The 18,999-nt window shown below is 40.5% G+C and overlaps 1 protein-coding gene across 1 annotated transcript in view; it reads left to right on the forward strand.

Moving 5' to 3' along the window:
* Positions 1–18,999, forward strand: part of LOC122792239 (discoidin, CUB and LCCL domain-containing protein 1-like) — a 1,730,428-nt gene that overhangs the window by 1,491,456 nt on the left and 219,973 nt on the right. The gene's annotated exons all lie outside the window — the stretch shown is intronic.

Here is an 18,999-nt window from a genome sequence, read left to right on the forward strand (position 1 = left end):
GTGCCTGTGATTTCAATAATCTACTGACCACCCTCTCTAAATCATGGTCTGAAAGCCTGGATGACCTAGATGATCGGCTCCGATGGCTCCGTTCCGAGAGGAGAGGTGAGGCCGGAGCCGAGAGTATTGGTTCCAAGGAAGGGGACCTGGACCTCTTCCTCGAAGGAACCATCGGAGCCGACGAAACCATAGATACAGTCGGAGCCGAGGACTTCTCGGCACCGACAGAAGGTCTAGAAGCATCGGCTCCAGCCGGAGCCGATACAGACATAAAAGTAACGGTGTCGGAGCCGGTCGGCGCCGACACCGAAGCCTGAGCCACATGGTGGTCGGAGCCAGTCGGAGCCGACACCGATGTGACTGAAACAGTTTCGGCACCGATAGCCCTCGGTGCCGAAGGTCTTTGTAAACCAGGATCGGCTCCAGCCGGAGCCGATCTCGACTCGGGAGGAGTCGGAACCGAGGCCGCAGGCTTGGACACAGAAGCCTGGGCCTTGGAAGACTTTGAAGTCTTACTCGGAGCCGACTTAGCCGGAGAGCCCTCCGGTTTAAGAAGGCCCCTTAAAATCAATTTATTTCTTCTCTGCTGCAGGACTCTCTGGCTAAAAGAATGACAAATCGCACAGGAGTCCTGCAGGTGGAGAGGTCCCAGGCAATATAAACAAGAAGTGTGACCGTCTGTCAGAGACATCTTCTGACAGCACGAGTCACACTTCTTGAAGCCTGAGACCCTTTCTTTGGACATAGTTGCACAAAACACACACAACACAGTCACAATAAGATAACAAAGTTATCGGAGAAAAAAAAGAGAAACTAACCTCTCACACACACACACACACACACACACACACACACACACACACACACCCTGACGGGGGGGGAGGGGGGGAGGGGAGAAGGCCTGACTAAAAAAACTAAGGAGTAAGGGTAATTTTAGTCACAAAAGGGCTTAATATAACTTAAAAACGCTAAATATAAAGTTTAAAAGTGAAAAGGGGCTAAAGACTGTTTAATATAAAACACTTACCAGGAGCTGGTAAAAGGAGGACCTCATCAGCGAAGCGGCAAACGAGATCTGGGTACTTACCGCCTTGCATCATGGGATATGGGGCTGCCTCGAGCTGGTAAAAGTGACTCTCGAGCTTAGCAAAGTGCCGAGTCGGAGCCGAACCCCATCAAGCAAGAATGAAGGTGAGATTGACAACTTAACATCTAATATTTTACAGTACAAATAGTAGAAGTTACAGAAACACCATGGACATAAGTAAAAATAGCGCTAAGGAATTGTGTATAATCGAAGTGAAATATACAGGAGCAGTAAAAAAGTTGAACAAGTGATATAAAAACTTACATACTATAATAGTAGCACTTTGTCAATATGTACACATTATGTGGAAATAAGAATTAAAAGTAACACAGTGCAGAATGCTGAGATGTAATCATTTGAATTTAGAGACTACATTGGGAATTAGCTTAAATATGCAAGTTGACACATATAGGTGCTGAAGGAGAGAAGTTCTGAACAGTAAGTATATTTCAGAGTTCTTACAGGCACTGGATGATGAAAGGAAGGATCAGATCTCTGATGCAAGAGGACAAAAGGATTTATCAGCTGTAAATTAATTTGGTTCTTGGAATAATGAAGGTACTACCACAAGGCTGGCTGCACCATAGTGTGCAGGTTTATTTAAGGACATGTAGTTTTCATCAGTGTGGGGGAGAAGACATTCGGAATTGTAGCTCTTTGGGCATTAAGCTGTGGTGATCTGTCCTTGGTGACAGCAGCAAAACCTGAGCTTGTTCTTTTCAAGGATTTTGTAATGCTGAGCAGTTAGAAAGTGAGACATCTGTTGATAGGGGAAGTCCATACTCAATCTGAGGTATAATAATAGCTTTATGGTTCCTGGCATATGTCACTTTCCAGTATCAAGACAGTATCATAACTTTTTTGTGCCCCTATTATACATGGAGTTTAGAGGTCTGTTCTCCTGGAAGGGCTTTTATTTGGCAAGCTGGTTTAAAAGGATAGGGATGGACAAAAAGGGGCCAGACATTTAACCCCCCCTCCCCCCCAAAGAATAAGAAGACCTCAGACAGAATAGGAATACTGTGAAACAATGAATTAGCCAGGTGTGGAGGTGGTATTCACCAGTGAGAGCTTCAGTGATTGGGAGACCTTCACAGAAGTAACCCCATACCCCACTAATGGATACCAATGGTATAGGAATCCATTAGTTTAAAGAAAGAGGCCTTCCATACATTGTTGTTAGGATTGGTCTCAAGATTTGACCAGTAGATAACAAAAAGCCAGGAAAGTAGTATTTGCAGTAATCAGTGAAGGAAAGAAGGATATTCTGCAGGCTGCATTCAGCAAGGATGGTAAAATGCTGACTTTAAATGGAATCAGCAAATTGTTGGTTACCAAAGGCTGGTTCTTAGATTTTATTCTTTGTTTTCTACAGACTCTTTTTTTTATTAACATTAAATGGATGCATTGTTTGGAGGTATAAGAAACTCTCTGAGGAACTCCTGAACCAGATTAAAGTGTCCTTCATCCAGGAAGCAGTACCAGACGCACCTGGTGGACTGTGCCCATTTCTGTAAAAGAAGTTACTGCAGAATGAAAGAAGTTCCTTGGTGACAAGATGGCTAAAATGGATGATATTCACACGGAAATCCCAAAGGATGTAGAACAGGTTAATGTACCTTTTCTAAGGTTCTACAGAAGGCTTGATTGACAGACTGGAGTGGTGAAGCCCATTTTCAAATTAAAGGCCAGGATGATGGGTTCCCATTTCAAGGAAATCATGCTACTCAGCCTCCATGAGAAAGTGTCTACCAGGATGCTGTAAAGGAGAACTCATTTGGTAGTTGAGTCACTCATTCAAGAACAGTGCAGATTTCATTTTTGTCACAGATCAGTATATCAACATTTTATCCTTGCACAGCTATTGGAGTGCATGTCTAAGTTAACTGGGACAGTCTACATTAATATTTTGTCCTAGGGGCATCACTGAATGCTGTTTGTTGCTTTTCTTTGTATTGCAAATTATTTCTTTCTTCTTTACCACTGAGGTAGGATTCTGCCAAGAAAGTGACTTGTATCACCTCCTTTTCATGATTTTCATTGACAGCATTTCAGTATATCTTTCAGGTTTGGAGAGTGTCTTCTTTTGGAAGAGTGATTGCATATTTGTTGTATGCGTATAATGTCCTCTTCAGCTGGAGTGACTGTTAACCTTGGTTTGCATTAATGAAGTTCAGTGCTGAATGTGAAGAGTTTGGGATGAATAGCACCTTCATATCAAAGTTCATAGTATTTATCTTGGAAAAAATTGGATTTCCCCCTTCATCTGAGGGGAAACAGGTCTCTTCTGTAGGGGAGCTTAAGCATCTTGGGTATTTATTCACCAGTGAAGGTAGAGTAGATCAGGAGACTGACCAGATGATGGGTGCAGCATTAGCAGCAGCAATGCAAGCACTGTACTGGACTGTGCTGATGATGCTAGAATTGAGCCAAATAACAAAGCTATCAATTTACTGGTCATTCTGACATCATCCTCATCTGTAGTCTTGAGCTTTTATGTAGTGACTAGCAGAATGAGATTACACTTACAAGGTACAGAAATGAGGTTCCTTCACAGACTAGCTGAACTCTCTTTCCAAGACAAAGTGAGGCGTTTGGCATTCCAGGAGGATCTTAGATCTTAGCATTCTAAGCAGATTAGATTAGACTTCCTTTTCCTTAGAATCAGTGCCTACTTCATCCTCCATAATCCCCATGTGTTTCTTGGATAGAAATGTGATGTAGTGCCCCTAGCATATCCTGGGTCTGCTCCAGGTTTCACCCCAGTGGGCTGTGCCTAGGAAACCTCCTAAGGAAGGCATGCAGTGTGAATCCTCATAAGCTGCTCAGACCTCTTCAACTGACTCCTCTCAACCCTGAGGAGGGGCATCTGTATTTCAGGTAGCCTACTGATGGTCACAAGAGAGGATTAGTAAAAAGTTATTTCCATATTAATCTCATGTATTTTAGCATGGTTGGGATATTGTCAAACATACAGAGGAACAGGAGCATCTTCTGGTACTGATTTGCTGGACTGCAGATCTCCCAAGTGAAAAATAAGATTTTTTAAATATTCTTTCTTTCTTTCTAGTTATTTATTTTAAGTAGTTGACTTTATTGTTTCAAGACTTGGCATGCACGGTCTTTCAATTTCTGTAAAGAAAAAAGTCAGCTGAATCAGCTAGGCTACTTTTAAATGGAGTGGTGTTTCAATGAGTTGTTTGGGCTGATAAAGCCTTGAGCAGTCTTTCCCATTGGATCAGCAACATCAGGTGATTGGTGCCTTAGGCAACCTGAATCAAAACTGAAAAACATCTTGAGAAAATTCCAGTGGTGAGCACATGGGAAAATTGTACATGATATAGTATGCATTTTTAGTTATTTATTTTTGTATGTGTGTTTCTGTGTATGTGTTCATGGGGAAGGAGGTTGCACTATGCAGATCTGATAGTAAAGAACCAAACTATATTACAGTGGGCATTATGTATTTATTTATTCACTGTGTCATAACTGGTCATCAGAGGCAAACACAGTCAGTAAAGTGCCTGTAACTGGTGACCATATCTGTATGTTGGTGTGTAATGGGCTGCATCTGACAGCAGTGTGATTAAATATATAACTATGACTATTATTTATGTATGTATTCATTCATTTGGTCATAGGCATCTGAGGTGTACAAAGTTATTATAGTATCTGTAATTGGTGGAAAAATAAATATGTGTGTGTGTTTGTAGGGATTCTAATGACTTTTTCTAAATGCATCTGACAGCTATAAGCTGAAGCATACTATTGTGGTTATTATTCATTCATTCGGTCACAGTCTGTTATCTTTGGTGTATACAGTCAGTAAAGTGGCTGTCACTGGTGGTCACATCTAAGCATATGGGTTTGTGTGTATGTGCATGCTGCCACACGGAGAAGCAATGGGTTGCCCTGCATGTGTCATACAGCAATAAATATGTCAGTATAGGCTGTTATTTGTGTATTCTTTCATTTGATCACATTCAGGGATTTAAGTTTCACGTATACAGTGACGTGGGTGTAATTGGAGGACACATTTTTGCGTGTGTGTGTGTGTGAGAGAGAGAGAGAAAGCTTGTGAGGTGGGTCTTAATGTATTTCGCTGTATGTACTGGACAGCAAAAGCTGAAATATACTGCTGTGGCTAAAGTAATTGTTGTCATTATGTATGTATTCATTTCATCATAATCAGACGTGAGGTGCCCAGAGTCAGTTATGTTTCTAATACAGTGGACATATCTGTGTGTGGTTGAGTACATATGTGTGTATGTTGTTGGTTGCAGTGGGTTCCACTGTGTGTGTGTAACAGAAGCAAGCTGAAATGTATTAATGTGGCTATTATTTCTATTATGTATTTATAGGTTCATAGGTTTATACTAGGTTATCTGCCCTAAGGCATTTATAAGCCTAGCCCAGAGTTTTTGTGGCTTACGCCACCCCTTATGTTAAAAAATACTGTGCCCATTAGTTTGTTGTGCCTCTGTCCAGCAGTGACACAGAGATGATTCCCGGGGTAAACCTATGATCTCCCATCCACCGGTCAAGATTTCTCTTGAACAGAGCCAGCGAGGTGCTCTGCCTCACATGGACCGGGATTTTATTCCACAACATAGGGAGTCTCTGGGTGACAAATCTATCCCTCCAGCATGTCCTATTTATATCCGTGCTAAGGTTTAAGTCGCTTGCTCTAGTGGATCTGGTAGATTTGGATTTTTTGAGGTGGAGCATGTCCATTAATTCCAGGTTGGACATGGCCTTGTATGTCAGGCACAGGTCACCTCTGAGCAGACGGTATGCGACTGAATAGAGCTGGAGTTTCTTCAGTCTGGCAGCATATGACAGATTTTGGAGTCCCTTTATCCTTTTGGTGAGGAACTTTTGGGGTCTCTCCAATTGCTGCAGGTGTCGGGTGAGATACATCCCGAATGGGATTTATGTATTTATGTATTCATTTAAAGAATAACCACACCCTAAAAGCAGAAGTTCTTTTCCTCAGAGTGTATTTCCATCCTAGAGGATGAATCCATATTTTCATGTACACAAATTAGAAGTTTCTTCCACTCTGTTGCATGTTTGGCCTGTTTAACTTCCTCATGCATACCATGCTGTGACTGAGTGAAATCCTGTGATACTATCATTAGGAATTTGTCTTGCTTGCTATTGCATCTCAGTGTCTATCACTTTTGCAAGTATTTTCCTAAGGAAAACAAACACAGCAAGGTACCTGTAACTCTTTTTTTTATTTCACACCCAGTGATGTCATAAAGCTATTCAGGCTCGCAATTCACAACTATTTGACTCTGTGTTGTCATATAAAGCTGCTGTATTTCCTTTTCCTAAAGTAGTAAACCTGTTAAACCTTTTATTGTATGAGGGTGAGTAAACCTGATAACAGCTTAGAGGAACTTCACTAATTAAATGAGCTTTCCAAGCCAAGAAATATAATATGCTAACTGACTCGGAAGGAAGACAGGACCTGAAACTAACAAAATATCCTTTTTAAAAAAGTTATTTCAGTTATGTTTGTATCTTTTTTTTCAAGAACACTTCATAGATGGTGCAACACTTGTATGGGAAACGCACATTGCAGGGGTATAACTGTGGAAATTACAGTGCCCTCGTCTGTGCTGTCAGATCACTTAGAATGGAACTGATGAGAAATACTGTCAAGTTTGCAGTATCTCAGTAAAAAATCAGTGATTTTTTTTTGGAGTGGTTCTTGCATATGTATTCCCTACACATATATTACAACATCTAAGAAAAGTTTTTGAAAAAAGAGATGCAAACAATTGAAGTAATTAAATACTGATGTTTCTGAGCTTCTGGTCCTGTCTTCCTTTCCTGAGACAACCAGAGTGTTATATTTCTTGGCTTGCAAAGTTCAACTAATTAGTGAAGTTATCAGTGTTTAACAGGTTCATTCACCTTCAGACTAATCAGACATTTGAAATGGATACAGTCAATAAATTGGCTGTAATTGGTGGTCAGGGACCCAGTCCGTGGATGAAACTGACTGACCATCTCCTGTCATGTGGTCAGACTGCATGTCTGAGTGCATACAGTCAAAAAAGTGGCTATACTGAGTGTGTACTGAGGCAGATGGAAATGACAACCACAGTCTTAACACAGTAATCAAATTACACACACACACTAATGCAGCAGAAAACTGGAGGTCACTTTGAAAATACAGTACACAAAAGCAAAATTCTGCATGTATATCCATATTAAAATAGAAATAAAACACACACAAACATTACCCTAAAAACCTAATTAAATAAAGGCAACAAGCATACCATCAACTAAGCCAAATAAATAAACAAAAACAGTATGAGATGGGGAGAGCAATGCAGCTTAAATAAATGTGTTTTTAAGTTCATGGGAGTTGCCACCAAAATGATTATCTTTGTGAATATCTTTAGTACAGCAATTGTACCTTCATCTAAATGATGGAGGCAAAACATTACTACTTGCATATATGTTCCTCTATTTTCTTCAAGTTGCCACTGAATTGACTACTGTTGCAAATCTATTTGAGGGCCCACTTTCTTCAAAACAGTATAATTGCTTGAGAAGCACTGTGCTGCTGATGTGTCTCCTCATCTGGACTCACTTACTGCAAGAACAGTTTGCCAACAGAGTTTATAGTCATTTAGAAGAAAACTCAACTGTGGCAATGGAACAGAAAAGTAACATGTGGAGCAACAAACCATTTGTTGTTAATTTAAAGTCATAATGGAGAATTGTAAAAAGGGGAAGAATCCAAGTATGGCATGGCTAGATTACAAAAATAAAAAAAAAACATTTGACAGGATCCCACATTCTTGGATAAAGGAGTGCTTACAGATCTATAAGGTACACTCTACAGTGACCATGAAACATTGGCAAACTACTTTCTAGCTAAGCCAGCCATGATAAAGGACAAATTATTATACCAGAGAGAAAATTTCAAAGGGTTATATTCCAGGGTGACTCTAACACTGCTGCTCTTTTGTCTTCCCCTTAACCCATTCAAGCTGTCTACTTGATAGATTATGCCATGGCTACAATTTGGCTCCCAGAAAACAACCAAGTGTACACAATTCTCTTCTGTTTGTGGATGATTTAAAATGGTATAGTTCATCACATGAGAAACTGAAAGCACAACTACAAGTAGTTAAGACTTTCTCAGATGATATAACAATGCCATTTTGCCTTGATAAATGCGCAAAAGCAAAATTTAGAGGGACAGCTGCAGCACTAATAAAATAACAGTCTGGGACAGGAATGCGATGTAAAGGAAGTTGAGCAGGATGGAGTGTATAAATATTTGGAAGTTATGAAGGATCAACAATAAGACATGAACAAATGCGAACAAAACACAGTAAGGAATATTTTAAAACTAAAATTAATACTGAAAATAGCCCTGACATTTAGGAACAAAGTCCAGTCTGTAAACAAATTTGCTCTTCCTGTTCTAACTTACACTTTTGGGGTTATTGATTGTCTCCAAAAGGTATTGGATCAGTTGAACAGGAAAACAATTGAAGTGCTTCAAGCTTATCAAATGATATATAAAAAGCAGTGTATACCAAAATTATATATGCCAGGAGGTATTGACCTCCCTGAAATTTATTACATTTATAAATCTGCAGTCGTAGGACTGCATACATATTTGCTGACTTCTCCAGTTGCAAATATAGTGAAAGTTTTAAAATGTGAGGAGAACAAGTCTAAGATGACTTCCTGCTTAGTTTAGCAGAAGCATATCAGAGTCAAGCAGGAATGGAAATCAAACCAGAAATGGACAAGAATCAGACAGCAACTGAATGTGCCAAAAAAAAAACAAAAAACAAAAGAAAATATATGAGAAGGCAAGAAATGTGGAAAAAGCATAGATATAGTTGCAAGTACAGAAAACTCCAGAAACAATCCTCATGTCAATCAGGATCTGACACAGGAATGGTTAAAGAGATGTTCATTTAAACCAAAATATGAAAGGTTAATATTGGCAGCCCAAGATAGTGGACTACATAAACATTGGTTTACAAAGTTTATTGAACATGTGGCAGAAACAGACAAATGCAGGTTTTGTAAAACAGAACTGGGTATGATACATTAAGGGCAGAGGCCCTGTACACTACAAGGCATAATGATGTGCTAAGACTATTGGATAAGCAATTCACAAAGAGACAATGGGGGATACATGTATATCTCCCAAATATGCAATAAAGTCTAGAAGATTTAGGATCTTTGCCTAGAAGTGTTTACATAGGTATTTTTATACCCCAAGTAGACTGCAAAGAATTTTTCCTCAGCTGAATAGCAAATGTTTGAGGTGTGACAGGCAAGAAAGAGGTAGCTGGGAACATGTTTTTGGAACTGTGATGAGTTGGCAGACTTTTGGGATTCCCTGCAGACCACTCTGTCAGAGATGCTGGGTGAGCAGATTGGACTGACTGGGGAGATTGTTTTGAGTTATGCTACAAAATCAGAATTGCCTAGACATAGTAAAGCCTTGCTAAGTCTAATTATGGTGGCTTCTAAAAAAGCAATTACTAGAAAATGGAAATCAAAGTGTAGAACATCATTACTAGAAGTAGTGAATATAGTAACAGAGATAAAACAACTGGAATTGGGATCCTTGGAAAAGGGAAGGAGCAAACTTCTTTTCTTTTGGCTTTTTCCTGGTTAGGGGTTGCCACAGCGGATCACCTGTCCGCTCATGATTGGCAGTGGAGTTTTACGGTGTCGAGTTGCCAGCCCGGCGCCCATCCTTCCACAGAAGGCACACACACTCACTACTAGGGCCAATTTAGAGTGTCCAATCCACCTACAGCATGTCTTTGGGATGTGGGAGGAAACCGGAGCACCCGGAGGAAACCCATGCGACCACAGGGAGGACATGCAGACTCCACACAGAAGACACCCCAGCCAAGGATCGAACCAGAGAATGCTAACGGCTGCACCACTGCGGCCACCCAAAAGGGAAGGAGCAAACTACATAGGAAAAAAAATGGTAATTGTGGGAACAATATATGCAGCGCAGGAACAAGGTTTAACAGGTGGGATTTGAATGAGCTATATAATGCTTAACTGACAATGACTGGATGGTTTGCAAGTGATGTATAATGTTCATAGGTAGGTATTAGGCTATTGGCCCTAGGGCCTATATAAGCCTAGCCATAAAGGTACCCTGGCTTTCGCCACCCAAGAAAATTATTTTCCTGTGCCCCTGTCGAGCAGAGCCCCAGAGGTGATCCCCAGGGGTGAATTTCCTATTTCCCATCCAGTCATCAAGATTTTTCTTGAAGAGTGCTAATGAGGAGCTTTATTTGATATAGATAGGTAGTTTGTTCCAGAGTATGGGAAGTCTCTGGGACAGGAATCTAGCCCTCCAGCATGTTCTGTTTATTGTGGTGACAAGGTTTAGTTCCCTAGAGCATGTAGCTCAGAGGGATTTCTTTAAGTGGAGCATGTCCAACAGCTCTGGGTTTGACATAGATTTGTATGTAAGGCAGAGATCACCTCTGAGTAGGCGATATGCGACGGAGTAAAGCTGGAGTTTTTTGAGACGGTCTGTGTAGGGCATCTGTTTGAGGCCGGTAATCCTCTTTGTGAGGTATTTCTGTGGCCTTTCCAGTTGTTGTAGATGTCTTGTGAGGTACATACCAAAAGGGGCATTGTACTCTATAATGGGTCTAATGAGTGATGAGCATAGGGGAATAATGACCTCTTATTTCCTGGATGAGAAACCTTTTGTGATGAGATGTGCCACGTAGAAGGATTTCCTGACTACTGTGGTGATGTGATTATCGAAGGAGAGACTACTGTCCACCTGTGTCCCAAGGTCTCTTATCACACTTTTGATGTTAAGTAGACTACCACCTATGTGGTAGCTCATGGGTACAGAGTTTTTACCAAAGGGGATGACAGTGCACTTTTTGGCATTGAGCTTGAGCCCATGGCTTTGACACCAAGCATCTGTCTCAGTGAGGCCCTTTTGTAGGATGTCCACATCATTAGGAGTTTTGATTATGGGTCCTAGTTTGCAGTCATCTGCGAACTGCATTAGCCAAAGACCTTCTGTGTTTGCCTGTACTTCAGAAAAGTAGATAACAGGAGAGGACCCAGGACTGAACCCTGTGGTACTCCACTTGTCACTGGTCTGAAGTCAGATTTGGAGTCTGCTACTACTTTCACAGTGTGGGTTCTATCAGTGAGCCAGTTGGCAACCCATCTTGTGACATAGGGATTTATACCTAGTTTAGTGAGTTTATCTATAATTCCAGCATGGGGGATGGTGTCAAAAGCCTTGGCGAGATCTAGATAGGCTGTGTGAACCACTTTACTCTCATCTGTGGCTTTGGTGACTGCTTCAAAGAAGTGTATCAGGTTTAGGAGACATGATCTGCCTTTTACAAACCTGAACTGGGTGGGGTCTTGAGTTTAGAGATTACCAATGTCATTGTTTATAAGTTCCATGATGATATGTTCCATAGCCTTGCGGACCAGGCTCGTTAGGCAAATAGGGCGGTAGTTCTCGGGGTCCATGGTGGCTCCCCCTTTGTGAAGTGGGATAACCATCACTGTGCACCATTCTGCGGGCACAAAGTCTGAGGTGAGGTTATGATTGAACATGTTGCTTAGGTGGGGTGCCAGTTCATTCTGTAGTTCATGTAGAACACAGCCTGGGATGTTGTCAGGTCCCATGGATGCTGTGTTCTTGGCCTTAGAGAGTGTGGTTTTTACCTGTGCAGCCATGATTACAGGAACTTTGCGTTCTTCCGGTATAGAGATAGGCCCTTTAGGGGGTGAGAGAGGGGTAAAATTAGCACTGAACCTATCTGCCAGGATGTGGGCAATATCAGTATTTGTATATTTAGTGCCATTGTGCTGTAACGCAGAGCAGATCTGAGTGTTGCCATTGAGATTCTTGACATAGCTATAAAATGCTTTGTGATTGTCTTTAGAATCAGTAACAATTTTGTTTTCGTAACTAGCTTTGGGGGATTTTATGAGGGATCTCAGCTTCTTATTGAGGCTGACCAGGGAGTTCCTCCAATCATGGGATTTTACTCTTTTTTTGCAACAGTTTCTTTCTTCTGTTGTAGAGTTTGTTTATGGCAGGGGACCACCAGATTGGCTTCCTTTTTTTGGAGGATAGCATCTTGGTTCTGTTAGGAAGAGCACAATCCATGCACTTGTGTAAGTGCTTATAAAGTGCATTTGTGTAGAATTCTGCAGTCATACCTCTGTTGTCCATCTGCATGGGTGTCGTGAAGTTTGCCACTTTTGTCTTAAGAAGCATGAAGTTGGCTTTGGAGAAATTGTTTACGGTGGCTTCCCTAATGGGGGGGTGTTGATGTCTAGGGTGATTAGTTTGTTGTCGGATCTGAACAACGAGGAATTGACCTCTTGTGTAGAACACTGGTCGCCCATGTTGGTAATGACCAGGTCTAGGATATTGCTTCCCCTGGTGGGGGTGTGGATAAGTTGATCCAAGGCATTGGAATTTATGAGTTCCAGAAAATGTTGAGCAAAAGAGTTGGTACATGAGTAGTTGAAATCGACCATTATGAGGGTGTTGGGTTGTACCCTAATATTTTCCAGTGTATCAAGAAAAGAGGAGTGGGAATCCTGGGGCATGTTGGGGGATCTATAGCAAGTTACAATTTGGATTGTGGTCTTGCCCAGAGTTAGTTGCACTTGTATAATCTCAGATGCATAATGCTGAGCAACTAGCCTGGAGGTGTGGATATTCTTAATGAATATGGACACACCTCTGCCTTTAGTGTTTCGGTCCAGGTTAGGTGGTCGAAAGGTGTGGTATGAATTATAGCGTGGTAATGCAGGGGTGCTCTCTGGAGCCTTGAAACAGGTCTCTGTCACTGCACAGATGTCGATATTCTCTATTTTAAGGAGTGCCTCGAGTGAATGCATTTTGAGGTTTAGACTTTTAGCAATGAGTAGCATTACCCTCAGATTTTGCTTGCTTGTACCTGTTACAGTGGTGAATTTGTCATTTGAACCTTGCCTAAAAAAGGCACTATAGGGGTGACAAGAGCCTTAGCCAGTATCCGGAATCCCAAGAGCGACAGGTACAGGCCATCTTTGGCAAAGCATCGTGGTCTGTTGACCATGTCATCCCAGGCAGATAGATACCGGATCCCCTTAGAATGGCACCAGAAGCTTAGCCAATTGTTGAAGTCAATCATTTTGTCCTTGTACTGTGGGGTATCATTCTGGGTGATGGCAGGATGCTACTCAGGGCTAGGGTCATACCTGCCTGGGCTACAAGATCAGAGAGCTCCTCCATGCCACTTTTCATGTAGTCCAGGAGGTACGTCTCAGGTCATTCACACCAACACAGACAATGACAGAGTCATATTTTTACTTGTTGTGGAGTGAGCTGAGTGCGTGCATTATGTGGCAGATCTTGGCACCCGACAGGCAGCTGACAGTAACATTCTCCTTGTTTAGCCTGGTGTGTGGAACATCAATGTGCCTGACTATAGAGTCACCTATGACTAGAGTGTTGGGTATGTTGTTATGCCTTATGGGGTGTGGTTGAGTGGCACACTGAGTTTGTGGTCTATGTATCATTTGGGTTGTGTTGGGGGGTGGAGGTTGCTTGCATTTGTGCTTTGGAGGTGTCTGTTGCTTGAGCAGGTTTTTATTGACAGCCTCTGTGAATGTAGGTGTGTGTTTTGTGTTTCTATGTGTCTGTTTTGGTGGTGTAGGTTTTGAGGGACTATGTGATGAGTGTGCTGTGGTGCAAGTGTTTACCTTCTCCTCTTGACTGTCTAGTCCAGTCTTGGGTGAAGAGGGCTTTGCTTCCAGTTTGGCTGTATAAGTGCATCTCTCACAGGTTGTAGTGTTGGGTGGTAGGAGGAGAGGGTTGTCTGTGTACATGACGCAATTGCTGCTTTGCCCCAATTTGTCCAGATTCATCAGGTAGACGGGAGAAAACACCGGGAGCTGACCCTTAGAAATGCCTGGATAGGTACTTATTTATTAAGTACTAAAAATTGTTTTCCTCTAGACAAGTGAGGAAAGTTGAGTGCTGTAGTAATTTGTAGCTTATTTAGTGCTTACAACGAGTTCTGAAGAAGTGCTGAGCTCAAAGAAACAGATTTGAGTGCTAAAACTAAAAAACTGGCTAGTTTTAAGGGAAAATTTAAACAGCAGACATTATGGCTCCGGGAATAGTTTGACCCTAGCTAAGCGGTGATGCATAAAGTGTATTTTTTTTTTAAATATAACAGTAGAAAATGAGCAAACTGATTTAAACAAATTAACCATTTAACCAATAAAAAGCTAAAAACTGAGCCCGTTCTAGCAGTCTTCAATCAGACAAGTTTTAACTGCACATTCCTGCCACTAGGATGCAGGGGAACCTTCTCCAAAAAAGATGGTCTGGATTAGTGCTCAAGTTATACAACCAAAGCTAGATTCAGCAGGTCTGGATTTAGTCTATGCTACAGCAAACAAGGCTTACCGATTTCAGACAGAAACAGTTCAAATAAGCAGGCACAATAAGCCTTTAACCAGAAACTCCCAGCTCAGAAGGGCAGAATCTACCCTCTCCTCCCACAAGAGTGTAGACCACACCTTCTTAATGTAAAATAACTGGCCCGAAGCCCAAGTGCTTAAACCAGAACTAATACATTTTTAGAATAACAGACACTAAGCCTTCAGTCAGCAACTCCCAACTTAGAAGGATGTAAGCTACCTGTCTTGCCACAACAGTGCAGACCACAAACCTTCTTAATGTAAAACAACTGGTTTGAAGCCCAAGTGCTTCAACTAAAGGCTTAGAATAACAGTTACAATTTAATCAGGCTACTAACAAGCATTAATAAATGCAGCAGAATAAATGCAATTAAGTACTTTTAAGAACAAGCAGCAAAAGGAAAATAAAGTAATAAAGTAGGAAAAACACAAATACAGTAAAAGCAGATGAATAAAGTGCAATTTTTTATATAACAATAGAAAACAAGCAAACTGATTTAAAAAAATTACCCAATTAACCAGTAAAAAAGCTCAAAACTGAGACAGTTGCTTAAACCAAAAGGCTTAGAATAAGAGCTACAATTTAATCAGGCTACTACCAAGCAGTAATAAATGGAGCAGAATAAATACAATTGAGTACTTTTGAGAAGATGCAAAAGCAAAATAAAGTGCATTTTTTAAAGTGCAAGAAGAGGAAGGAGGAGTAGAAAAAAAATTCAAAACAATGCAAGGTTAAGAACCTAAGTGGGTTGGCCTTCTCAAATGTTCTCTCTGTATTAAGTAGAGTGATCACCAGACTGGCGGGGGTGTCCCAGATCAAATATACAGTAGGGGTGGGCAACTGCAAAGCCACCAACTGTAACAACACCACACGAATAGGGTGGGGGAAGGGGAAAAAAACTGTTTCAGGACAGGTGAGAAACAGAAAACAATGCCAGAAAATTTATAAAACAATTCAGTCAGGCAAAATTAAGACAATGCAGTACTCTGAAAGGTTAAAATGCCATGAAATATACTTATCAATTAGCGATATATTTCCAGATTGTTTGAGAATCACACACCAGCCAGACACCAGGAGATTCCAACAGTGTATGCATTTACAGCCATAGTTGTTTCAACGGTGTCTGTGATGGAAGCTGTTGGTAACTTCAGTGATATCATTTTGTATGTTTTTCATTTATGTAAATGTAAGATTGCCTTTGTCATATGTGTAAATTTAATAAAGATGTTTGCAAAAAAAATAATGTGACAAGACTGTTGCATTGGGGATTGTGCAAACATTGCAATATTGAAGAAGTTGAGAAACATTGGAAACGTGAGCCAAAAAGCATTGTAAAGAGTTTTGTTCACATGGAATCACCTATTATCAACAGTTCCAAAAGTAGATGTCAGAAAACTAGATATAGTAGTCCATGAAATGAAGATAAAAATAGCATTGATCATTGAAATGGTTACACTGTCTTATGTACAGAGAAATACAAAGTCATAAAATACCAGGATTTGCATGCAGAAATGAAGGCAATATGGAAGGATAACCAGACAGTTGCAATAGTAGTAGAAGCAATGGGTCTCATAAAAATAATTTATAGTCATATTTAGATATGCTACCAATGCATGTAACTCCACATGAATTACAAAATGAGTCATACTAAATTCATGAATTTTAATTATACTTTGACTTAGGAATGAGGTCCATTCCCATCATGGTATTACAAACCCAAATGACTTTGAGAAAGTAAACCCCAAGAACCTAGATGAAGTGCTATGTAGTGCTGGCATTTGCTTACAAACTGGACCATGCAGTGCCACACAACAATTTGATAGAAGGGGTCCCTTAAACAACTGATGTGAAATATTCATACCAAAATTCCACAAAGTTAAAAAATATAACCGTGCCCAGTAATCAGTTATTTAAAATGAGTGGAAATATTTTTCATTAAAACACTACAAAACCTTAATTGTCATGCATAAATTATTAAAATAAAATTCAAGCTGTAAAAATATGCAAATGCCAGTTTTTTTAAAGTAAGACACATGGGTTGTGTATGGTATAGATATTACTGAAATCCAAGAATTGTTAGGCACTCAACTTTTGGGCTCATGCTTCACAACACCCCTGGGAGTGCAGTACTCTCTGCACCATGCCCACCCCCTCAAGCCTTATTGTATAATTAACTAGCACATAGATTTGGCTTCCAGTTGGCCAATTTTTACTATCTATGGTTTATTACACCTTATTTTATTAGTACAGTATGCAAAGACTGATTTAATATTTTGAGCAGTTGGTTGAAAAAGCATGCAGCAGATTCACTGTGCTATTTTAATGAGTGTAGCACTGGCAGTGTTTATGAATGTAGCACTTGACTTTTTATGCTGATAGCACAGTGCTTATAGTGCCATCATGCTATAATCTTTTCAAGTTTTACGTCTTTATATTTGCTAAAAAAGTAATCAGTTTGAATTTTCTGCGGCCATCATTCCATCTTCTAAAACTTTAAAACAATTAGATTTTTCTGTAGTTATCTCTTGGTCATCATTCATGAAGCACTAGGTTTCCTTTTTGTTTAATAGTTGTTTACACCGGACTATGCCTAGCAGTGCCACTGTGACAGGATGTCTTCATTTTAATTTAGTGTTTATGCTAAAATGATATATGACATCTGTAGTATGATGAATTTATTGTAGTATGGCACTTGTTATCCTTTTTCATAGGCTCACTGGAGGTTACTAGGCTAGCGGTCCTAGAGCCTTTATAAGCCTAGCCATGTTAATCAATCCTGGGTTGCTCCAATTGTCCTTGGTTAGATGGATGTACTTTACAGGTCAGCACTGCCTACCCCTGTCCATGAGGGACATGAGTGCCACCCCTGGGGTGAATTTGTAGTCATCCATCCATTTGTCCAGCCTGCGTTTGAATAGGGTCATTGAGGAGCTCTGCTTCACATAAATTGGAAGTTTATTCCCGAGCAGCAGCAGTCTTTGGGAGACATACCTGTCTGTCCAGCATGTTCTGTTAATGTCATTGCCAAGGTTAGATTCCCTAGAGTGAATGATTTTTTTTAATTTATAAAAGGTCTCAATTAGGCATCTGTATTTCATGTCATATAAAGACACACACACCTGTCTCTCTCATATATATATATATATATATATATATATATATATATATATATATATATACACACACACACACACACACACACACACACACACATACACACATACACACACACACACACACACGTACATGTATGTAGGTATATATAGATATATGCATAAACAATTACCTAACCAAACAGCAAATGCTTAAAAGAGCAATAATAAAGATAAATATTTTAAAATTACATCACAAAATAACTAACAAAAAACACTACTTTATGCAGCCCCCCCCCCCCAACATGGGGGGGCAGAACTTGCCATGCCCCATACTAATTATATATGCCAACTCTGAGATTGCACAACAGTGTGGAAAGGCAAATTCCCACACCCCGCTATGCCGCAGTCTTGTACACAGAGCAGCTGGCAGCTAGCGAAAGATAGGAAAAAGAGCATTCACTCTTTTACCATTCACTCTTAGTAACTGTAACTGAATAAACATATTACATAAACGTCTTATAATCCATGCTACATCCCTGTCCTTATGAAGTAAAGCTTTGTGTAATCCTTAGATGACCTGGTTTAGAATACTGGCGTAAGCAGTATAGAAGACAGCAAGAATGGATAAATGAGTTAGTCAAAAGCCTGCTCACCTTGCTTGAAGAAAGGATTGGGGAGATATCATTCTGAGAGTAACACTCAGTGCTGATTACAAATCAGCTCCTCAGGCATGTACTTTTATGGCAGTTTGAGTAGGACTCTTATCAGGGTGGTGTGGGAGGATATATGCATGCCGTATCTTGTATGACTTTATTACATATCCACACAGACTTTTTAGAAAACTAAGACTACTGGTCAGAGCAGACCCCATAAAAATATAAAACAATTTCTTGTAGAATATCTAGTTTAGAACCGGAGACCACTGATTTTGTTCTTAAACTGCTCCATATTTAAAGTACTTTTGTTTGTTTGTGTCTTTCGCCTTTTCCTGGTTAGGGGTTGCCACAGAGGAACTCTGGTCCGCTAATGATTGGTAGTTGATTTTTACGTGCCGAGTTACCAGCCCTGACACACAACCTTCAACGAAGGTACGCCCATTCACGCATGTCTCCATGCAGATGACACTCTAGCTGAGAATCGAACCGGACAGCGTTTTACTGTGAGGCGATAACGCTACCCCAGCACCACCACCGCGGTCCATATTTAAAGTACTATGGATTTGTTTTTAAGGTGGTTTACACTTTCATACAGATAACAATCCCACTGTGACTGAATATTTTCATTCCAAGGGTTTATGCCAAAATGATATGTTATCATCTGTAGAA

Source organism: Protopterus annectens, chromosome 1.part2 (genome assembly GCF_019279795.1).
Source record: "Protopterus annectens isolate FY-2018-M chromosome 1.part2, PAN1.0, whole genome shotgun sequence".
In the NCBI taxonomy this organism is placed as follows: Eukaryota; Metazoa; Chordata; order Ceratodontiformes; family Protopteridae; genus Protopterus; species Protopterus annectens.